This window comes from Paramormyrops kingsleyae, chromosome 6 (genome assembly GCF_048594095.1).
Source record: "Paramormyrops kingsleyae isolate MSU_618 chromosome 6, PKINGS_0.4, whole genome shotgun sequence".
Lineage (NCBI taxonomy): Eukaryota > Metazoa > Chordata > Actinopteri > Osteoglossiformes > Mormyridae > Paramormyrops > Paramormyrops kingsleyae.
Window position 1 is genome coordinate 29,116,583 of NC_132802.1, and position 16,202 is coordinate 29,132,784.

General features: G+C 43.6%; 1 long non-coding RNA gene and 2 pseudogenes across 1 annotated transcript; 1 reads left to right on the plus strand and 2 right to left on the minus strand.

The window, feature by feature from the left end:
* The first annotated feature begins 97 nt into the window (after positions 1-97).
* Positions 98-10,191, plus strand: LOC140591674 (malate dehydrogenase, mitochondrial pseudogene; annotated as a pseudogene).
* Positions 10,079-12,572, minus strand: LOC140591675 (uncharacterized). Its single transcript, XR_011991957.1, has 3 exons — positions 12,268-12,572; positions 11,506-11,770; positions 10,079-10,914 (listed from the first exon to the last, which is right to left on the minus strand). It is a non-coding gene; the product is annotated as an uncharacterized lncRNA (long non-coding RNA).
* Positions 12,573-14,022: 1,450 nt separating this feature from the next.
* On the minus strand, positions 14,023-15,456 carry LOC140591755 (malate dehydrogenase, mitochondrial pseudogene; annotated as a pseudogene).
* Between the last annotated feature and the right edge of the window lie 746 nt (positions 15,457-16,202).

The window sequence follows — 16,202 nt, forward strand, 5'->3', positions numbered from 1 at the left end:
GCCTGTGGGGCTGTACCACAGGTATAGTGGGCCAGTGTTCTGTGTCATGTGCAAAACTGTCACATGTATTACTTCCGTGATCAAACTCATCACCATTGCTTTACACTGTAAAAAAATAGCCAACAGATAATTTGAGCGCCCACAAAGGTTACAGCAGATTCTTCTGCTAAATCTCTTCTGTTCATCTGCTCAATAAACGTGTTATCTAACTGCTTAGGACACAGCGCCGCATATATAATAGCCTGTAGCTACAAATGCTAGTCTGATTATGTTAACGCAGCCTGTTCGCTGTGTGGTAAGATCTTGCTATATTATAAGATCCCCTACATAAAGTCGCTGACTTGAAGCTAAGGAGATCATACTTAATACTGAAATTTGACTTTTAAAAAAACCAACATCGCAAATCAAATCACAACATCTGTCAGAAAAACCATAATTAGATCCTTTCCCCAAACCGTTCAGCCCTATTGTCATCTGACTTAAATGTATTCGATGTTTTGTCATCCTTTCTCCACTGTTGCAAATTTTCCAAGAATCATTTCTCCCAGTTGTTGGACTGATTGATTTATTTATTGAACTCCGACTTCCAGGGTTGAAATTTGCGATTTCAGGGATGAAGACGGGGAAATCCAAACAGAATCGCACTGGCAAAATTGGTCAGAATCGCCGGAATTGCGCGGCGTGGCGACAGGTGGCACTCGATTGTTTTACCGGCGGTAAGCCAAAACCGACTCGCTGCTGCTAGCCGAGCCCCCGTAGTTAATCCTGGGCGGGGCGCCAGAGCGCCTAGTTCTGGGCGCCTCAGTTTGCCCCGTAGACTCCGAGACGGTACGTAGTGTTTCAGCGGTCGCGTACAAGAAGTGTATTTTCAGTTATATTGTATAGAATTATGTAGTTTTGCTTTTGTTTACGTTTGTGAATAAATATATTCGTGTGCCGTTTCATGTCGTTTTTGTTAAAATGCGTTATTTTGATGGATATAGGTGACCGGGCTTTTTATGTTCTCTGTTAGGGAGATGACTGTGTGTAACCCCTGTATCCACTTGTTTCAGGAATTACTCTACTCAAGTGTGTTGTTTATCCAGCACTGGTATTTTATTTTCCTTTGTAATTGATCGAATGGTTGTGTCCAGTTTGCAGTAATGCGTACAACTTATTTGCTGTGAGCGGAGTTTCCACAATGTGGACTGGGAGACGGTAGAAGACTGTGTGTAACCCTTGTGTTCACATGTTTTAATAATTATTCTATCCAAATCGGTGGACAATAAACACCACCACAAATCCGTCGTCCAGCTAATTGTACAGCGCGATACGAACACAGCGCAGATCCACTACCAAGTAACGGGTGTACAACAAGCGGGAAGCCGGAGCGCGCCAACACCCAAGAGCGCTCGCGTGCACAACAACTTTTATTTTAATCGATGTCAGTGCCATTGCTAAGTGAGAATCTGCATAATTTCTATTTTGTTTTAATCCTAGCAGCAAACCAGTAGTCAGAATGTTTTCCCGCATTGCAAGATCAGCTGCAAGCACCGCTCGTACCTTATGCACATCTTCCCAGAACAATGCCAAGGTGACAGTGTTGGGTGCGTCCAGGGGCATCGGCCAGCCCGTCACTGCTCCTGAAGAAGGGTCCCCTTGTGAGCAAGCTCTCGCCTCTGTTGTTTCGGCTTGTCTGTGCTGCACAATTATAGGATACAAGTAAATGATAAGATTATATATGAAATCGCTCAGGGCAAGGTAATTTTTGGTATGCAATTGCAGAGCGATCTAACCCTGTCTTTGTTTCAGCTCCGTACCGCCCGACTTTTCCTGCCTCCTCTTCCCACGCCTCCAGAACCATCCCACTCTCATCCAACCTAACCCCGTTCCTCCCCCGTGGATCCGCCATCGTTGCCACCCTGGGTGATGCCTGTGCCCATAACTGCCCTGACGGTATGTTATGTGTCAGGGTATATCTTTTTAAGATTAAAAGAACAAATTCATTCAGTATTTATTAAAATGGTATCCAGAACTCCAGGCCTGCAAATCACTTTTGCAGCATATTAATGGATTAAAATAAAATGGAAAAAGCATTCAGTCATAAAAAAAACAATGTGAACAGCTTGTACAAGTTTGTATACAGCTCCTAAGAATTACGGTACAATAAGGCAGACTCAGCGAGGAGGCTGAGATTTGGCACAAGAGGGGGTTGTCGGGTGTGCGTTTGTCAGCTCCGAGGACACTTAGTGCAAATATTTCTTCATCCCTATGTCCTCAAATCTACTTTAAGTGAAGTTACAAACTGTTGTTTTGGCTTGTCTGTATTGCACAATAATAGGACACAAGTAAATGATAAGATTATAAGTGAAATCGCTCAGGGCAAGGTAATTTTTGGTATGCAATTGCTGAGCGATCTAACCCTGTCTTTGTTTCAGCTCCGTACCGCCCGACTTTTCCTGCCTCCTCTTCTCACGCCTCCAGAACCTTCCCTCTCCCGTCCGACCTAACCCCGTTCCTCCCCCGTGGATCCGGCATCGTTGCCACCCTGGGTGATGCCTGTGCCCATAACTGCCCTGACGGTATGTTATGTGTCAGAGTATATCTTTTTAAGATTAAAAGAACAAATTCCTTCAGTATTTATTAAAATGGTATCACAAACTCCAGGCCTGCAAATCAGTTTTGCAGCATATTGATGGATTAAAATAAAGTGGAAAAAGCATTCAGTTATAAAAAAAAAAAACGATGTGAACAGCTTGTACAAGTTTGTATACAGCTCCTAAGAATTACAGTACAATAAGGCAGACTCAGCGAGGAGGCTGAGACTTGGCACAAGAGGGGGTTGTCGGGTGTGCGTTTGTCAGCTCCGAGGAAACTGAGTGCAAATATTTTTCCATCCCTATGTCCATGGGTGTAAATTTCATTTAACAGTAGGGGGGGACAATAAATATAAAATTTCTCATGAGCAATTTTTGAAGGGGACACAAATAATAAAGTCAAATTGTACTTATAAAGATATGTCCCCACAATGAAAAACTTTGCTTCTATCATTATTATTGTAGCATGGAGACTGCGTCATTATGGTTATTTTCAAAGTTTTTCTCAGGTTCAATGACAAAGCAGATTTTTCCTCAAAACTATTTATTGCATTGTTTGTTAATGTTGTTTACAGTCAAGCCATCAACATACAATAAAATTTAAACATGACTGTTTAAATGCATAATAGAAATTGATTATACAAAAAAATACAGTGGGGTCAGTTCGGACGTAGCATTTAGTAAATGCACAGCTAAACAATATGCTAATTGTGGCCGTTAATGTTAAGTTAACATTATGCCAAGTCGTCACAAATAAAACAATGCATGGGAAACGGCTTTGGCGTGTTAGTTGCAGTGCACTATGCAACAAGCTATTGTAAACAAGCTAACGTTAATGTAGATAAGTAATATTTTAATCGCTAATATAGCAGATTCATGGAAAATTAAATCGGTAATCAGCATTTTTGCCGCAACTAATTTATGAATGAGTCTGCATCAACTACATTAAAGAGAATCGCTTTATTTAAAGTGAATAATATACCCTACTTACTGGAGTTCAACATTAATTGAGCCGCAGCCACAAACCTGACTCGTGTGTAGAGTAGGTGAGATGAACTGGGAAAGCAGGCAGTTGGCCAAACCACTGTGAGGAAGGGGAGGGGGAACTCAACTGTTTCTAAATGCATTTTTTGCGTTTGTTTTTTTTTCTACTTACAGAATTATTTTAGGTATACATACATATATTTTTCACAATAGTGCGATTTTTTTTTATATATATATAATTTTTTTGGGGGGGGACAACCCTCGGATAGGGGGGGACATGTCCCCTCCGTCCCCCCCCCGGGATTTACGCCCATGCCTATGTCCTCAAATCTACTTTAAGAGCAGTACAGCGCGATGCGAACACAGAGCAGATCCACTACCAAGTAACGGGTGTACAACAAGCGGGAAGCCGGAGCACGCCAACACCCAAGAGCGCTCGCTTGCACAACAACTTCGGCCAGCCCGTCACTGCTCCTGAAGAAGAGTCCCCTTGTGAGCAAGCTCTCGCCTCTGTTGTTTTGGTTTGTCTGTACTGCACAATAATAGGACACAAGTAAATGATAAGATTACAAGTGAAATCGCTCAGGGCAAGGTATTTTTTGTTATGCAATTGCTATCAGTCGGGTTTGCCTGAAGACAACATCTAATGATGCCATCAAGGAAGGTAAAGACAAGGCGAAGCAGGATGTGCAGGATACTCTGCAGTGGGGCAGGATCTTCAGCTACAGGCACATGCAAGAGATTTTCAATGATGCGAACCCACTTAGCAGGTTGGTTGAAGAGCTTTTCAGCCTGTTTATATATCATGTTGTTTCTTCTGTCTGAAATTTACAAAACTGATCCTTTTAAATGGATGATTGAGGAGCTGGAGTGTCCTCAATCACCTGGAGTGGTGACTGGTGACTAATGCCCCCCCCTCCCCCCGTTATGCTTTTTTTCTTTACAGGTGAAAAATGTCAGCAGGTTCATTTATTACATGAACTTGGAGAAGCCTTCCTTGGGATTTGTCGAGGAAAGAGATAAAACTAAGTTGTTCCTCTATGAGATGACTGAGGTAAAGCTGTCCAAGCAGATGCAGATGAATTACCTAAAGAGTCTGAAGAGGTTGGTGGCATGTTTTGTGAATTAGTAGCATACACACACACACACACACACATATATATATATATATGCATATATATGTGTGTGTTTGTTTGTGTGTGTGTATATAAACTTTAAATATGTGTACTTCCTCTTTCAGATTCCTGAAATATCATACTACAAACACTGACCTCAGGTACTTGAATGAAGGACTGTGGAGCGACTGCATGTTCTTCACTGAGTACATTGGCTCACCCCAACAAAGCTGTGCCAAGCTGGTGAGCAAGGAGATTGCCCAAAGGAGGTAAGTTCAATTGTTCACACCCATGTAACTTGTTGATTTGGTGATACGTTTTGTCTTCTCTGCCTCTAGTCTTTTCTAACACCCCTGCTGTTCTCAATGTGTGCTGCCAGGAGACCCAAAATCAGCAAGAAATCCTGCTTACCCTACTGCTTGTGACGTCCCTTGACCGTAAGTATTGTACAGTACTCTTTTTGTTACCCATCTTAATGGGCTATACGATACGGTCATCTGTGTGAAGTAGCAGGAAACATCCATACAACGAGGGGCCACATTTGCTCTATTCTCTGAGGAAGAGAAATCTGAATTTATCAAATTTATTTCACATTTCCAGCCAGAACCAAGCAGGGCCTGTTCAAAAGCAGGAATTAAATCTTTGTTGCTGTTTTTCCTCTGCCACTGTGGTTTGACATCTACTTCAGCCATGTGCGTCCACATCTGCTGAGCTCCAAGGGGGATCAAAGAACCACTGATGACCTGGGTGGGATGAGGTTTTTTGTCTCCACCACAGGAAGACATACATAGAACGTCTCAAACGACCTCAACCGGCTACACCAAAAGTTAGCTAATCGTCATGATGCATTTCCCCTACAGTATCTTCTAAATACGTTATCGGGTGTTACGTTAGTTTCTCATATTGTGGAAATTAGCAGGAGAACATTTTAAAACAAATTTGAGGAAGCACTTCTTTACACAGCGTGTAGTTAGAGTATGGAATAGTCTTCCTGCTAGTGTAGCGGAAGCTACAGTAAAACCCTGGGTTCCTTTAAATCAGAGCTAGATAAGATTTTAACAACTCTGAGCTATTAGTTAAGTTCTCCCCAAACGAGCTTGATGGGCCGAATGGCCCCCTCTCGTTTGTAAATGTCTTATGTTCTTATATTAATCTTGCATTTTTGATACCAGATGGACCCAGTGACCAGCCAGACTGCCCAGGAGTGTTTGAAACAGACAGCAAGAGCACGACAGACTCTGAAAAGTCTTTGTTCGCCGATTATCTCACTCATTCTACTCCGACAGCTCAAAATGTGGTGGCGGCCAGTAAGCTGAGGAGCAAGCTGGCAGGTAAATCGGTAAGCATGTTTTATGTATGTCAGAAGACTTGGAAAAATCGACACACGAAATCAAAACCCTCACCACTGAATACTAACCTTAAACTGTTCTCCATTTCAGTGGAAAGTCTGCGGAAGAGGGAACCAGTCGTGCTGCCTGTGGCACTGCACGGGACGCTGCCTTTGGATCAAATCAACAGTTGGATGTCCAGTCAGTATTTGACAGGTTTCTTCAGACCCACCTGGTGACCCTGGATGTGGACGTGCCAGGCAGGAGTGCCGGTTCACAGACGTCAGGCCAGTTTCAGTGACAGCTATACGAGGTTGGTTGGAGGCCCAGATGAAACTCCGTGTGCAGCGTGTCCTCTGTGAGTATTGTTATTTAGAGGTCGACCGCCATGGGTTTTTCAGTAGCCGATGCCGATATTTAGGAGTCGGGGTCAGCCGATGGCCGATATATGCTGCCGATTTTTTTTTGGCCGATAATTGGATGTTTTCCCCTCTATTTGCATGGTAAAATATCACGCTAATAATAACAAACGATACAGAAAATTTCTCAACTTGGCATTTATTGAATACTGACTTGTGTAAATTTAAATATAAACTTAAATAACAAAACACAATACAACTTGTAAACAAACTTATAAACAATAAAAACAGCAGCATCAGAATCTCCTAGTGCACAATATAGCAGCAAACTCTTCATTTCTTAGGAAAGGAAAATTTCTAAACAATACAAAAAGGAATGTGCATGTTGTCTTCAGTTTTAACCCTGGGGAACCCACAGGGTCATACACGACCCTTCCTTTTATTTCTGCCTTACATTCAACCCACTCATCAAAGTTAAGAAATTTTTTTTTTTGCTTTACAGCCCATTGAACCAGTAACAGTGACATTTAGTGATTACTGACTCAATTAACCAGATTTTTTTCCACAATAAATATGGCCCCTAACGCGTTTTGAGATTCACCTGTCAAGCTGTGAATAGGTAAGTGGCAGAAATTTTGCATCATCAGTTATAATGTTTAGATGTTATAGAACATGTACAACTAGGTTTTGGATGTTTTGAAACTTTTCTGGCAACTGTGATGATCATGTTCCATGTGCTCAACATCAGCCTCAAAAACAGAGGGAATACATGTGGTACACCAGACCTTACAACCCACCACAGGTAAACTTTCTGTGTGTAGTGCACCTTTTTGCAGGTCCGTTCACTTGACCTGTTTCTTGATGGTTTGGCATGTTTGAAGCATGTGTCTTATTGCCAGCACATGGTGAATGATGAAAAGGAAAACTCAATAAATGCATTTTGCATTTTGGAAATGAGAATGTTGCAAAGATTTGGTTTCTCCTTCTTTTCTGTCCTTATTTCATAGGTGAAATTTAATAATAGTCATCACTTTATGAATCCCCGTGGGGAAATTGTCTTTTTTTTTTACGCCTCCCTCAACTTGGTCTTTGCAAGCAAGCAGTCCATGGCAGCGCCCAGGGAGCTGGGGGTTAAGGGCCTTGCTCAAGGACCCGCAGACATGCTGAGGCTGGGTTTGAAGCGGCAACCTTGTGATTACAAGCACACAGGCTTAGCCCACTGAGCCACATGCTGCCCCTTTACATTAACAAATTAACAAGTTGGAAGAGCATGAACAGTCCAGCGGGTCGTATATGGCACATTTCATAACATGGACTGGGAAAGGGTTATTTTTTTTACAAAACACCTGTTTTTGAGTTCACTGGGTCTGTATGATCATTTTAGCCAATGGAGATATTTTTCCTATAATAAGGTGCTCTGGGTTCCCCAGGGTTAATCCCACTTCCGGTCCCTGAGTCTTCCTTGCCCCACCCGTCCCTCACAGCCATTAGATAGCAATTACTAAAGCAGAAGATGAAATGCAAGGTTAGCATTTTTATTACAGTGCTTTCATCTTCAATTCATTCTACAATTCCAGTATTCCATGCACATTAAAACAATTACACTCTAATACATTTTGAAAGAAAAAAAAACACTAGTAACTAAGTGCATCGTGGTATGATGAGTAGTGTACAAGGCCCAAAACCTGTCACTAACATGTTGCTTATGTTGTTAGCAGACAGATGGCTTACAAGCCAAATTCACAATTAGAATCTAGCGATCGCAGAAAATAAAATAACTCTGTCGTATTACACAGCCTTGTATGCAAGGACAACGTAAGCCCCTAGTGATTGTGACGTTTTCGACGGATAAGCCCGTATAAAAGATAGACATGTTTAATGAGGAAACCAACAGCGCAAAGTCGTGCACTTTTCATCTAGACGTCTGACACATTGTTCGAATCTCCGTTCTCTCAAACACGCTGCAGAGATCTGCCTGCTCCGCCCCACACACACGGAGTGAAACTGTCCGACACAAGAAAAAAAAAAACCAGAAGCAACAGTAACACTGGGCTGCCCGCAGACGTGCCTGTCTGTAAATCGGCGTACTACACTCGTAGTATTAAAAAAAATGCCAAATATCGGCCGGCCAATATGTCGGTCGACCTCTATTGTTATTGACACTAATTAATGTCACGTTTACTGAGAAACAATCTGTGTACATGATTAACATAATCTCTTTAACTGACATAATTTAATTTGTTCTTGACAGCACACTTTGGAAGACAGGAACCCTTTGGATGATCATCTCAGAGTGACATTTTCTGCAGCAAGGACTAACTGTGCACTTGTTTGAACTTCAATTCAGTTCGGTTCTTTAGTCAAGAGTTTTTGTCGCTCTCGACCGGGAGCCGTGGTAGAGGATGTCAGTGCCGTTGCTAAGGGAGAATCTACATACTTTCTATTTTGTTTTAATCCTACCAGCAAACCAGTAGTCAGAATGTTTTCCCGCATCGCAAGATCAGCTGCAAGCATCGCTCGTAGCTTATGCACCTCTTCCCAGAACAATGCCAAGGTGGCAGTGCTGGGTGTGTCCGGGGGCATCGGCCAGCCCCTGTCACTGCTCCTGAAGAGCAGTCCCCTGGTCAGTCAGCTCTCCCTTTACGACGTCGTCCACACCCTCGGAGTGGCTGCAGACCTCAGCCACATCGAGACCAGGGCGCAGGTGACTGGCTACGTCGGCCCAGAGCAACTCCCGCAAGCACTGAAGGGGAGTGAAGTTGTCGTCATCCCTGCTGGAGTGCCCAGGAAGCCGGGGATGACGCGAGATGATCTATTTGACACAAACGCCTCCATCGTGGCCACCCTGGCAGATACCTGTGCCCGCAACTGCCCTGACGCAATGTTATGTGTCATCACCAACCCGGTAAACTCCACTGTTCCCATCACTTCGGAAATTCTTAAAAATTAGATACGCTGGCCACCCTGACGGGCCGGATCCAGGAGGCAGGCACGGAGGTGGTTGAGGCAAAGGCTGGGGCAGGCTCTGCCACCCTCTCCATGGCATACGCAGGGGCAAGGTTCGCCTTGTCTCTGCTGGATGCCATGAATGGCAAAGAGGGGGTCGTGGAGTGTGCATTCGTCAGGTCTGAGGATCACGAATGCACATACTTCTCCACCCCTCTCCTCCTTGGTGGACAAGGAGTGAAGAGGAACCTGGGCCTGGGGAAGCTCTCTGCCTTTGAGGAGAAACTGGTGGTGGAAGCCTTGGATGAGCTGAAGGCCTCCATCAGGAAGGGGGAGGACTTTGTTGGAAACACGCCAGGTCAAGGGGAGGCGCACTAAAAGTCCTCCCTTCACAAGGAAGCTGTTTGCTGGACAATGTACTGTAAATAAACTCTTACGAACTATTTTTCTTTGGCCGTGTTGTTTTTTGGTGTGTGAGGCAGAAAGGTTAATTGTGATTTTTCTGACAGATGTTGTGATTTGATTTGCGATGGATTTTTTTTAAAAGTCAAGCTTCAGAATTAAATATGATCTCCTTAGCTTCAAGTCAGCGACTTTATGTAGGGGATCTTATAATATTGCAGGAAACTGGTGGCGGAAGCCCTGGAGGAGCTGAAGGCCTCCATCAGGAAGGGGGAGGACTTTGCGAAACACCTTTAAGGCCGCCGGCTCTGGCAAGCCTCTGGCAAGCCGGTAATGTTCCAACCAGTGTCCTGAAGCAAAAGTCCACTGGCTCCGACAAGACACCTCACCCCCACTCGGTGGGGTTAAAATGACCTTAATGTTATATTTAGTTAAATTGATGTGTTATATATTAATTGTTAATAAACTGTGTTTTTGATTACTTCTTGGCTGTCTGACTTTGTTAACCTCTGCATGTTTCTCAGAGACTGGGGTTATTCTAACTAACATTCTCTTCCAGCCTCTGACTCAACCCCGTTTGTCCGAGACCCGATGCGACTGCCCAAGTTCAGTTACGGCAAAGTCCGGCCCAGCCTCTGAGGCTCGCACAAGCTGAGTCACGGCATAATGTCTGGCTCAGCCTCTGAGGTGCGCACACGCTGGGTTATGGCATAAAGTCCGGCCCAGCCTCTGAGGCGCACACACGCTGAGTTACGGCAAACACCGGCTTAACCTCTGTGGCCCTCACTAGCTCAGATTTGGCAAGTGTCAGCTGAGCCTCTGAGGCGTTATGGGTCGCCGGGCCCCAAGTGGGCAGCCTACATTGGCCCGATTGGAATTTGCACATCGGCACGACATTGGCCCCAAAATGCTGGCCCATTGTGGGCAAACGTATAGTTTGCAACTGAGAAATTTCTTGTTCATCAAAAGCTGAAGTACAAATTAAAATATTCTGCCCAGTGTAAATTAAGAAGCTGAGGCTCTAAAATCCAGAGTAAATCTTACCGCAGACAACTATACAGAGTTTTAGGCTTCAAAAGCCTTGTTTTTCTCCATGGCCCATCCAGTTTAGCTGTGTAGCTAGCTCATTGGTCATGAGAGTTGACATCACACGCCTGGTTGTAGATGCTACATCTCCACCTCCAACAGTTCCCAGGTAGACAGTCTGCAAAGGTTGATACATTTATAAAGAGGGATTTTAGTAGTCTTACTTCACTTAACTTTTTATGTCACTTTTTAACTCAGACTGTACTAACAACTTTGCCTGTATTCATTAAAAAAAGTATTTTATGAGTGGAAGGTTAATCATTGTGTATATGTGAGTCAGGTCTGCAACATTATAGGCATAGAGACTAACAGAAAAAATGATGATACAAATTATTTCCTTAACAGTTCCTGCAACCTCTCCTGGTGCAACCTCTCCTGGAGCCGACACCTTATCGTGGTAGAGGGGTTTGCGTGTTCCAATGATCCCAGGAGCTAAGTTGCCCAGGGCTTTATGCTACTGATAGGGTCACCCAAGGCAAACAGGTCCTGGGTGAGGAACCAGACGAAGTGTGGCTCATCAGACCCCTTATGATGAGTAAAAACATTGATTCACGTTTTCCCTCGCTCTGACGCGGGTCACCGGGGCCCCCCCCTGGAGCCAGGCCTGGGGGTGGGGCTCGATGGCGAGCGTCTGGTGGCCAGGCCTGCACAAGGACTCTTGTGCATTATGGTATGGAATTACTTTGTGACAAACCATGTGCAACCATACCTGGAATGAGTACTGAGGTTGAATAACGTTGACTGTTATGTGACACTGCTGTCGCAGAACTCATTGGTAGCTCATTTACTGCTGGCTGGGGAGACTCTGAACATGCAGCAGTAGGAGAAGAAGGAGGTTGTTCAGAAGAGGATGAAGTGTGTTCGGTAATAGAGGTCAATACTGGACGAGGAGGAGGTTTGGGTAGGGATGGACATCTTTTTTTACAGCTACACTACCGCAGCCATGGCCCAGCTCCTCCAATCTCTTGTTTGGTCTATTGAAAAAATGTGTATACTATAATTATAAATAGGGCTGTGCAAAATGAAGATGTAACGACAGAAAAATACTAATTGTTTTATAAAATATTCTGTCATTTATTACATTGTGTTGCAAATCACAGTTAGTGGTAATGCATTTAAGCTATTTGATACATTTGAATGATACACTAGACAAATGAGAGTTAACAAGACATAAGTCTATCCATGTGATCATTTTACATAAACTATGCTCTGAACCTACAGAAAATGTGCTATATCATGATATGTATCAACGAGATATGAAATGACCTAAAATGTTACATGAGTTTTTGGACATATCGCACAGCCATAATAGAAAATTACAATCTTTAGACAACATACACAAAAAACACAGATGCTAATGGATTAGATAAACCGCAGAGAGTACACATTTTTATTCTATAATGCAGAAATTCTAAGCTTGAAATCTGTGCTTAAGTCATAGCAATGAAACGGGGTAGGAAAATTATTGTACCTTCTACAACGATCTCCCCTTTCAAGCTGTCTTTCTGGATCACTGAAAAATGAAGTGTCCTCTTCAATGAGAACATGGAAAAATTGATAGGCCTACTTTAAAAAACAAACTGAACACATTGATATAACAACCGCTGCACACCACTGTGTACTGAGACGTAAATTAACTAACAATCTAATCTGATAACTTTCTGACAGGAAATTTTAAAACGTGGTCCGCAAAACCGTCGAGAATTTTTTACGGCTAAGATAAATAATATGTTAAAATACGAGTAAATAGCAAATAAACAGCAACAGCAGCATCAAAAAAACTTATAAATTACCTTCTGACAATTCACGCCTGCCCGCCAAAACTCCTCACAAACGACCTCCGTGGCGCGACGGGGAAAAAAAACCGTTACAGTGCATGGGGATACGTAAAGGCGCATGCGCGTTTGGAAAACTATATTATATATTATTATAATAAAAATAAGACTATTTTGGATAGATTTGTTTATTATGGAATAAATAATTTAACTGAAATTAGTTATAATTGTTTAATGCTCACTTTTAAAATCAGGGCCGAAGTTTCTTCCCAGTCCGAGCCCGTGTGCCGTTACTATAGTACCTGACGCTATAGAATTGAACTCTTAATTTATCGGATGACCTGGAACATACAGGCATGTTTTAATTATCATTCCTGTTGGAAGATCGTTCAGGCTACATTTGTGAGCATTTAGACTAATCATTTTCACAGATGAATAAAAATTAAAATGAAGTGTAACTTCCCAGTTGGTGTCCGAAAAAAACCGGTCGTTTGGCGCTGTCCTGGCTTCGTATCACTGATGATACCGGCCTGTGGGGCTGTACCACAGGTATAGTGGGCCAGTGTTCTGTGTCATGTGCAAAACTATCACATGTATTACTTCCGTGATCAAACTCATCACCATTGCTTTACACTGTGAAAAAATAGCCAACAGATAATTTGAGCGCCCACAAAGGTTACAGCAGATTCTTCTGCTAAATCTCTTCTGTTCATCTGCTCAATAAACGTGTTATCTAACTGCTTAGGACACAGCACCGCATATATAATAACCTGTAGCTACAAATGCTAGTCTGATTATGTTAACGCAGCCTGTTCGCTGTGTTGTAAGATCTTGCTATATTATATGAAAAGAAGTACTTCAGATAAAATTATTAATTTAAAATGCTATCCAGGCCTGCAAATCACTTTTGCAGCTTATTAATGGATTAAAATTAAATAGAAAAAGCATTGTCATAAAAAAAAAACAAGGTGAACAGCTTGTACAAGTTTGTATATAGCTCCTAAGAACTACAGTACAATAAGGCAGACTCAGCGAGGGGGCTGAGACTTGGCACAAGAGGGGGTTGTCGGGTGTGCCTTTGTCAGCTCCGAGGATCTACTTTACGTAAAGTTGCAGACTGTTGTTTTGGCTTGTCTGTACTGCACAATAATAGGACACAAGTAAATGATAAGATTACAAGTGAAATCGCTCAGGGCAAGGTAATTTTTGTTATGCAATTGCAGAGCGATCTAACTCTGTCTTTGTTTCAGCTCCCTACCGCCCGACTTTTCCTGCAATATTATAAGATCCCCTACATAAAGTCGCTGACTTGAAGCTAAGGAGATCATATTTAATTCTGAAGCTTGACTTTTAAAAAAAATCCATCGCAAATCAAATCACAACATCTGTCAGAAAAATCACAATTAACCTTTCTGCTTCACACACCAAAAAACAACACGGCCAAAGAAAAATAGTTCGTAAGAGTTTATTTTCAGTACATTGTCCAGCAAACAGCTTCCTTGTGAAGGGAGGACTTTTATTGCGCCTCCCCTTGACCTGGCGTGTTTCCAACAAAGTCCTCCCCCTTCCTGATGGAGGCCTTCAGCTCATTCAAGGCTTCCACCACCAGTTTCTCCTCAAATGCAGAGAGCTTCCCCAGGCCCAGGTTCCTCTTCACTCCTTGTCCACCAAGGAGGAGAGGGGTGGAGAAGTATGTGCATTCGTGATCCTCAGACCTGACGAATGCACATTCCACGACCCCCTCTTTGCCATTCATGGCATCCAGCAGAGACAAGGCGAACCTTGCCCCTGCATATGCCATGGAGAGGGTGGCAGAGCCTGCCCCAGCCTTTGCCCTAACCACCTCCGTGCCTGCCTCCTGGATCCGGCCCGTCAGGGTGGCCAGCGTATCCGCAGTGAACTCCACTTTGGGAGAACACCGGGACAAAAGCGGAATTATAGTCTTGCCCGCATGGCCACCAACAACGGGAACGTTGACGCGAGCCGGATCCAGTCCCGAGAGTTCAGCCACGAAGGTGTTAGCCCTGACGACGTCTAGAGTCGTCACACCAAACACCCGCTTGGGGTCGTAAACTCCATGCTTCTTAAGAATTTCTGAAGCGATGGGGACAGTGGAGTTCACCGGGTTGGTGATGACGCATAACATTGCGTCAGGGCAGTTGCGGGCGCAGGCATCTGCCAGGGTGGCCACAATGGAGGCGTTGGTGTCAAACAGGTCATCCCGTGTCATCCCCGGCTTCCTGGGCACTCCAGCAGGGATGACGACGACTTCACTCCCCTCCAGAGCTTGCGGCAGTTGCTCTGGGCCGACGTAGCCAGTCACCTGCGCCCTGGTCTCGATGTGGCTGAGGTCTGCAGCCACTCCGAGGGTGTGGACAACGTCGTATAGGGACAGCTGGCTCACAAGGGGACTCCTCTTCAGGAGCAGTGACAGGGGCTGGCCGATGCCCCCGGATGCACCCAACACTGCCACCTTTGTATTGCTCCGGGAAGAGCTGCAGATGCTGCGAGCAATGCTCGCAGCTGATTTGGCGATGCGGGAGAACATTGTCAGTACTGCTTTGCTGGTAAGCTGAAAACAAAATGAGAATTCTGCAGACTCTCCCTCAGCAACGACGAGATTTATACCCTCCCTGCGTTCTATAACTTACGTAAGCAACTACGTAAACACGCAAACTAGGGATGCAACATCTCATTGGAAACGGACTGGAACAGAATGGAAGAACGTCACTTTGTGGACGAAATGCATTTCGGGAGTGAAAGAAATGCATTTTGTGTACGTGGCTTTTCTGAACATATATTTCCATAGAGTAGCCACAAATGCTACAGTAAACACTAGTTCGCTGCTTAAGACTAATGTACCATGCAGTTTTAATAATAAGTAATTAAATAATTCATGATCAAAGGCCAAATTAATATCCGTCGCTTAATTAGCTCATATTATAAATAACCTGATATTGCCCCGTGTATGTTGGGCCGAATTTTCTTCCCAGTTCGAGCCCGTGTGCCGTTACTATAGTACCTGACGCTATAGAATTGAACTCTTAATTTATCAGATGACCTGGAACATACAGGCATGTTTTAATTATCATTCCTGTTGGAAGATCGTTCAGGCTACATTTGTGAGCATTTAGACTAATCATTTTCACAGATGAATAAAAATTAAAATGAAGTGTAACTTCCCAGTTGGTGTCCGAAAAAAACCGGGCGTTTGGCACTGTCCTGGCTTCGTATCACTGATGACAGCCGGCCTGTGGGGCTGTACCACAGGTATAGTGGGCCAGTGTTCTGTGTCATGTGCAAAACTGTCACATGTATTACTTCCGTGATCAAACTCATCACCATTGCTTTACACTGTAAAAAAATAGCCAACAGATAATTTGAGCGCCCACAAAGGTTACAGCAGATTCTTCTGCTAAATCTCTTCTGTTCATCTGCTCAATAAACGTGTTATCTAACTGCTTAGGACACAGCGCCGCATATATAATAGCCTGTAGCTACAAATGCTAGTCTGATTATGTTAACGCAGCCTGTTCGCTGTGTGGTAAGATCTTGCTATATTATAAGATCCCCTACATAAAGTCGCTGACTTGAAGCTAAGGAGATCATACTTAATACTGAAATTTGACTT